At 44.7% G+C, this 8,337-nt stretch overlaps 1 long non-coding RNA gene across 1 annotated transcript; it reads left to right on the forward strand.

Annotated features, from left to right (window-relative positions):
* Positions 1-1,728: 1,728 nt before the first annotated feature.
* Positions 1,729-5,909, forward strand: LOC116219970. The gene is made up of 3 exons (XR_004163381.2): positions 1,729-2,161; positions 4,833-5,224; positions 5,312-5,909. It is a non-coding gene; the product is annotated as an uncharacterized LOC116219970 (long non-coding RNA).
* The last annotated feature ends 2,428 nt before the right edge of the window (positions 5,910-8,337 follow it).

The following is an 8,337-nucleotide window of genomic DNA, read 5'->3' on the forward strand; positions in this document are numbered from 1 at the left end:
AACACACCTTGTGAGCTGTTTGGTCAAGAGTTATCACAAGTCCAACTCGCAGCTGCAAAACACAGAGGGATATCTGGAGGGACAACATACCTGTGTCAAACAGCACATTCTCTCCCCAGCCTTAACCTTTCACAGTTACAATCCCAAACAGTATTCATCTCGCGCTATTTTTAACCACTCAATGAACATTTCAGGACCTGTGGGCACAAATAACGCTGGGAAAAAAAGGTGACCTGTGCATGCCTTACTTTAGGCGGCCATGTATGTGATGTATTATGTTAGTGTCCTGGCCTGCCTCAATGTCACCCACAAGGACAAGTTCTCCTCAGGGAATTCACCGCTCCCTTTAGAGACCTTGGCTGAGCTCTGGCTGCCCTCGTGTCCCAGCATGCAATAGCAGGTGTGTGTGTCTGTGTGTGTGTGTGTGTGCATGTGTGTGTGTGTGTGCGGAGGTGGGCTGATGTGTGCTGGCGCTCAGGAAACTCCACAAACACACTTTCTGGGAGAGATAAAACGTTTGTGAGATCACCTCCACACACCCAGTACTAAGCAGGGGACGTGCAGATCTAGATAACGACGGCGTGAAACGAAACGGTCAGAGAAAAGGGTGAGCCAGTTTTTACAAGCAACGTTCTCTGTTTGTTCAAATGTGTGACTCATAGTGCACACCTTGTACAGCGGCAGGTAGTGCAAAACTGCAACAAGCTTATAATACAGGTTGAAGACTACAGAGACAAGGAAAAAAATGAAGTGCAAAAAAAAGTTCCATTGGTCAGGAGTTCAGGAACCTCTGACTATCCTACATGCATTCCTGGAAAGCACATGCCCACGTCATTAGTGTTACTAACACATAAATATATCTATCTCAGTTTCATTATTCTCGTGTGAATCATGAGGATACAGCTCCTCTCTGCAAGCTGATATGCTAAGTGTGAGCTCTAATGTGTGTTGATCTTTTTCTCATCATTGTCAGTGAAACAGTTAACCAACCGACATCAAATAATTACACTGACTGTGCAGGCCTCTTTCCGTGAGGGCACCCACAAGCTTAAGTGGGATTAGTGTAATACTATCGTAAAAGCTCCCAACCAAATTGACTTGGTTGGGGCTTCCTACAGTCGTCTCAAACAAACTAAAAAAAAAATATTTCCACAAAAAGTAACGACTCAGGCCCTAATGACAGAGAGGGGGTGTTGGACGGTTCTCAGGAACAGGACTGGGGTGGTGCTGAAGGCGCTCATGGTGGGAGGTTTTTTCGGAGCATGTAGGAGCGGGGCAGGGTGGGGAAAGACTGTCATCGGGATCTCCTTGTCAGGCCGAGCATCGGGGTGTTGAGTAACTAATGAGCGTGTTATACAAGTGAAGTGTATCGCGGCTGAGGAGACGCAGCTGGATAGGCAACCCGCACAAGGACTCATCCAGCTCAAAGACTTTTATTGTCTTAAGTGTAATCCTCCCATACGCAAATGCGGTGGTTTCCCCCTGCACTCATGTGGGCCAGCAGTTATATTTATATATTTAGTGGGAGGAGAGAGAGAGAGAGAAGAGAAAATAGAAGGGGTGGGGGGGAATGGAGGGAAACAGCTGGGTTTACTAAGAGATGTGGAGGAAGAAACCCAGAGGGGAGACAGTCAGTGGGATGAGAGCCATGAGAGACAGAGGAAGAAAAATAGACGTGTGGGGGTTTAAGATGGGGTGTGTGTGTGTGTGTGTGGGGGGGGGGGGGGTCTGAGGCAGATGAGATTGGGATCTCGGGCAGAAAGCAGAGATTATGAAGAACTAATAATGAAACAGTGCAGGGGCAAGGAGGGAGTGTTGGCGGTTTAGGAAAACAAGAGAGGCAGAGAGAACGAGCGAGGGAGAGATAGTGGGAAAAGGGAACGGAAATGTAACGTGAGAGACAGGAAAAGGGATGCATGGCTCTGATTTGCGAGATGAGATGGAGGGAGTGGGAACGACGGAGGAGGAAATTCCAAAGAGATGTTTAAAAACCCCGCAAATGAAGTCACCTGTGCAAATACAACTCTTGTATTTACTCCTAGTGTATAATAATTGTGTGACAGCCCAAGGGTCAGGCCTCGGATGGAAAGGCTCGCTGCCAGGAAAACAAACATATACACTACAGACAAGACCACGCGGATGTCCTCAGAACCTCCCAATGGTGAGAACCTCTTTAAAGTAGCTCAGAAGGACTTTACATTCAAATGAATATTTAAATGGATCTAGTGAATCAGTAATACCCAATATTATAGTGTATTGTAGTTCATTGTATGGCGACATTTTGGCCAGACCTCATTACATATAACATAAACATTTTCAACTTTAAATATAAATATAAATGTCTCCTGCACAGCAAATGGGTAGCTCTCTTTAACAGTAGTGATCGGAAAAAAAAAAAGTCAACAAGATAAACAAAACTGGAAGCAACAAAAACTAACCTGGGACAAGTTAGACACGGGACATGAACACATGTTCTCAACTAGTCTGGCAATTATTTCAGCTCAGATTTACCGTTGTTCGCAATTAAAGGGCCGTTTGGCAACAAACAATAACATGTGTTGGGATGCGGCAGCCGAGCCAAGTTAATGTTTCATATTAGAACTCACAACGGCACCGCTGCCGGCCAGGCCAGGGCCCACGCTGTTCTGTACATATCCCACTTAACAGGGGTATTCATAAGTCATTACACATGCCAAGGTTCTGCTCGCCGGTAATGAGAAAAAGAGCTTAAAAAAAGAGCTGTGGCATACACAGAGAGGCATTACCACTCGCTGCTCTGGACTGCTGGATTATACAATCTGAAGTGGGGCTTCCAAAATATCCCGCCTGTAATAAACTTTTATTCTGACCATTATATGGTGCCCCTGTAAACCAAAAAGGTATTTTCGTGTAATGTTGTCCCAGGCAAGCGGGTTTAAGGGCATCGGAGTAAAACATTAATGGCGATTTTTCTCTCCCTCACTATTCTTATCAAGTGAGAGACCATTTATGAGACACATCTCATTTTCGTCGGATGATCTGGCGAGGTTGCTCTAGCCATGAAACACAGCTCATCTATCTGAAACCCGTTTTATAGACGCGTAAACGCACGTGGAGCCTCCCGGAATGGCCCACCCTCTGCTTTGTCGCTTAGTGTACCAGGAAGTAATTAAAGGTAGTTGAGTATCAGGGGAGTAGGGAGGGGAAGCCGGTCCAACAGAAGTCACATATTTTCTAATTGACCGATCCGAGGTTGTTTTAAGCCGCGTAATATGTGCAATCCGATACAGTGTTTGTGAAGCGTTTACTTGTGACCTGTGCTCCGCGGCTCCTTAAGCCATGCTCTGAGCCGGGGCTGCAGCCGAGTACCTTTTAAGGCCAGGAGAGCAGGCCTGGCCCTCCTTATATTACTGATGATATCTGTGCAGGGGAGCCGGCTGACAAGAGCCCAGGGATCAGAAAATGGCCATAAAGCAGATGGGAAATTACAGCTCATCCAGAGCGCACGCCCAAATGGCCTGTCTGTTGATGCGGCAGGGCTCGTGGTGTCTTTAAACAGGGACTTAGCCTTCGACCCTTCGCTTCCCTGCCTCCCTCCCTCTCTCTCTACCCCTCTCTCTCTCTCCCCATCTTCCTCTCTTCTATCCCCTCCACCCACTCCTCTTGGTAAGAGCCACAGCCTAACCTGAGCCTGTGATGGGTATAAAGGAGAGGATTCTACCTCGTTCGGCTCCTCAGACTGCTCGGATGCCTCCAGTCTAGCTTCCAGACAACACAAAGAGGATGCAAAACACATTTCTGCCTGGTGGCCCCCGTCTGTCACCAGGCCTGGGTAAAGCTACTGTAATAGTACTGTAGTATGAAAATATTTAAATAGCCAAGAATAGAAAACAATAAGCCAAGCAATCATCTCAATAGCGGCATGTCACAAACAGACGTGTAAACATGTGCACGGGGACGGAGGTGGAAAGTGCACGCCAGCGCACCGAGCAGATGACTGTACGCGACGGCCAACGGGTTTTATTTTTTTTCATCAAGGGCTGGGTGGATTGAGTATCGGACAGAGAGGGAGGAGGAGGAGGAGGAGGAGGAGGAGAGAGAAAAAAAATCATTGTGCATTAATCCCTTAAACCCTTCAGTGATGGCCCCTGACCAGGCCGTCCAGAGCACATGAGATCCACTAGCCGCCGATAATCTGCTCACGGCGGAGCAGTGCTCTGATGAACCCAGAAAGTGGCTCTTGCATTTAACAAACTGTCAACGGCTGGATTATCCAGCTCGCAGCGATGCAGGGTTCAGGATGTGCACCGTAATCCCGCTGTCTCGGTGACACACGTGCTGGGACCTGCGCTCTGTAAACACAGCCTGTGTGAAACAATTGTGCTCACCCACCCAACCGTGTTGATCTACCCCCCCACCCCTGCTCAGGGGTAGAAGGCGCTGATCACTTTATCCCCTCTGCCCCTGTGTACTGTCTGCTCAGGCCCAACAGACAGGCGACAGAATGTTCCAAATGAGTCTTCTGACTAACATAATTATTATATCTTTTTTTATATATATTATTTATTTTTGTGCCCAAGGTTGGAAGCCTATTTCCATAGTTTAGTAATGCTATAGCACGGCGTATTAGCGGTTAGGTATACAGTTATTCTTTGTATTATTTACTGCAATTTTATGATAAAGTAGGTATTATGAGGTAAATGTAATGTACGATTGCACAAATAAAGTGTGTGTGTGTGATCTGTCGGTCAACAACTTTCTTTTACTTTGCAAGGCTATGCACAAAAAGATAATAATGTCATTCACTGTTAACCTCATGTATTACTTTACAACTTGAAGCTCTATTTCACCAGACGATCGCATGTGACAGCGACAGAGCAACACAAAGCAAGTCTACGCGAGTCGCAACACAACCCCCACATATCTCTTCCATTCCGTGAATTCATCCATACACGGTGATGGCCTTGCTCATGTGTGTGTTTGGGATGAACACTCCTTCCGGAGGTCTCTGAAACGGGCTGGACTGTATACAGATGTCAAGTGACAGCACCTCCTCCCCTTGGAGGTTCTTCATCAGGTAACACTAGAAGCTCAACAAACAGATTTACTGTATTTCACTGAAATATAAACGAAGCGCCTTGAGACATTACCTTCACTGAGAGCGGATATTGAAATGGTGAATGAGAGAGACCTCAGGATCGCCCTCTCTGCTGAAGACTGTATACTCCAGCACATTGGTTTAGAGGTAAGCGTGAGACATGAGCATTGTCCTCTGGCACTTTACGTTTTGAAGAGTGTATGTTCAAATCTTTTTTTTTTTTTTTTTTTTTAGATGGCAAAACTGTCAACACATTGAAAATCTGATAAGAGTTCGAGTCAACCTTGTCTGTCAGGCCATGCATGTTGACAGGAGCACAAAACCAGAAGTCCTTCACTGACTGGAGGGACTACACATTTCAGTGCTTCTCAAAAGACAACCCGAACCAATGGTATAACTGCATTTTTTAGATACAACTGAACAGCAGAATAAAAGATGAAGGTGACTCAAACCCATTCACTCATGACCAAATAACAAACCTTGAGACATTCTCTTTTTATCTTTAATTGTACTGTTCATATGTCGTGTAATTTTGCATATTTTTTTGGATATTTAAAAAAAAAAAAAAACATTAAACTCATTCAACTTGATGAGTTGCCTAATGTCAGGACAGAATAGATGGCTAGTGGGAGGAAGTTCAGGGCCTGCTTTTAAGGATTCTCTAGGGAAAGAACAAGCAGTTGGATAAAACACCAAGGTTGTTTTTAAAAGGCCTGGGTGCTGCTCTCGAAATTAATTTAATCTTGAGAAGAATTTGAATGAACTGTATTTGTTGGCAAGAGGGGGGGGAAATACTACTAAAAAGCAAGAAAATAAACATCTCAGCTATTCATTACTTTGAAAAGTCCGACCTTTGACCCACAGAATCTTTGCGAGGGAGAGCATTCGCCTGTTGTATTCTTGCCTCAACAATGCCACTTTTTGTTTGTCTGAAAGCCACAGATTCACCTAGCCATGCTCTGTCTACCCTTTTATTGTGATAAGCCTTGCTAAAATTCCCAAGTAGTAAATAATGATATAAACAGAGAAAGCTTCAGGCCTCTGTACTCAGTAAATCTGTAATAGTTAGCTTGGTTGGTGGGCCTGTTATTCTCTGCGCTCTTATCTCTGAATTGATTCATGCAAAGAAGACAGGGGATAAACTGTGATTTGAAACTCATCAAACATTCCGTTCAGTTCAGGGCTTCTAAAGAACAGTTTCAAACTGCAGTCCAAGTCCAAGGATGGTTTAGGGATTAAGAAAATGTCTTGATCGTCTTTATCTTCTGGTTCTGGTTCAGACTGCTCTTCACACCATTATGAAAGAATAGGGCAGTTAGCTAGTTTGTCTGATGATTTTACAAAGGTGTACATCTTTGTAAAAGATATATCTATGCCAGTAATCAGACAGTGACCTCAGATTACAACTGCCTAATTAGAAGAAGTTTGTACATCTCTGACAGGAAAACCTTTTAATGGCAAAGTTTGTCTGACTTTGTTGCCAGGACAATTGCCTTCCCCTGTCCGTCCGGCGTTAGTTTGGACAGCTAATTGAGTTCCGTCCCCTGTGCAAAGCGTGGAAGGGAGGTCAAAGAACAGAGACGCATCCTGTCAGGTGGCAGGGGAAAATCCACTTTCTCCGCTCGCTCGTGCTCTATCTGCCTGTGGCCAGATGTGTCAGGAAGTGAAGGCAGGGTTTTCCCTCTGGACACACACACACACACACACACAGAAAGAAAGTGAGAGAGACAGAGAGAGAGAAAGAAAGAGTGTGTGAGACGATACTGGATGTGACCATAATAAGTATGCTCAGCACATGTTACATCAACAAAGCACATCCCATGACCGCATACAGCTGGTCCAACAAAAACGGGACATCCTTTAGGGCAATTTTAAGTAGTGTAAGCCATTTGTCTGTTTCAGAAGAGAGTCTTATGACTTCAGACACTCAGCACACAGGCAAGGAATCTTCTTTCGACTTCACTGATGTTACAATATCCATCAAGTCATTTTATAAACAAAAAAACAACTATATACAGTATATATATATATATGCTATGCTGTACTGTACTGTTTAAGAAGACTTGCATTAACTGTACATGGACTTTGCACAATTGGTTTTCAAAAACTCCACAACATCCTAAACTACAGGCTTTTGTATCTATATATCTCCTTTGTACTTCAACCCCATCCCCCAATTCCTCACCCAAACACACACAGACACACACACACACAGAGAGAGTGCCTCAGTTTGCTCAGGTTGGCTAGGAACCAGACTTTGCTGAAAGAAAAATCTCCCTTGCTCTCTCGGCTGATAGAGACCATTGAGTCGGGGACCCCACACAAAGACTAATAGCAATGGGAATCAGCTGAAAATATGTGACATAATCACATTAGTGTCTTAAAGGACACAAAGCGCTTAGTCAACTTCCCTTGATCAAGGCACATCTGGAGGAGCAAGGGGACTTGAAGCGCGGGCCTGGCTTTCCCTGGCTAAAATTAAAGCAAGCTGTTGTGCCATAGCGGCGGCGGGGCCACGGTGGAACAAGAAGCATGACACAATAATGGATTGCTCCAGCACTGAAGCAGTAAATGCTGGCCTTGTGAAAAAAGGGGATGTATCTTTAAAAAGGGTTTGGGAATAACGCCCACAGCTTTCCCAGGGAGGTTGAACTCTGACCCACAGCACCAGGTTTCTAAAGATGGAAATTTGTTGATTTTCATTTTTTTTTACTGAGAAAATGTACTGGTGATGCTGAGTGGGGTTTTACGTATGCTTGGAAGACAGAAAGAATGGGGGGGGGGGGGGGGGGGTTGTGTTGACTAAAAATCCATACCCCAAATATATAGGGTGTGTAAACCTAACCTAAAGAACATAACACTCTTTGATCCATAGATGTTTGTTCAAAGTCACAGCCCCTGACATTTTCTTTTGGCTGAAAGTTTTGCTGAATGGTGTGACACCAGCACCTTTAAGTACCAGAACTACAAATCATGACAAGAAATTTAAAGAGCACAACCTATCTGGCCCCATTCAAAATGTTCACAATACCCTCTAAAGGCTTCTACTACATCTTGGCATAGGAACTACTCCCAACGGAACTATTTCCAATTCTATACATTAGAAAGGTGACAGTCATTCCAGCAATCGTCTCAATCAGCACTCATTTGAGCTGCTTCTTCTTTCTTTCTCTCTTTCTTTCTTTCTTGTTCTTAAAGCGAATGGCGTGTAATATTTTCCAGAGGTCCTCCTGCATGCATTCTAGCCCCCTTTTTGTCTT

The sequence above is a fragment of the Clupea harengus genome, chromosome 3 (assembly GCF_900700415.2).
Source record: "Clupea harengus chromosome 3, Ch_v2.0.2, whole genome shotgun sequence".
Taxonomy (NCBI): domain Eukaryota; kingdom Metazoa; phylum Chordata; class Actinopteri; order Clupeiformes; family Clupeidae; genus Clupea; species Clupea harengus.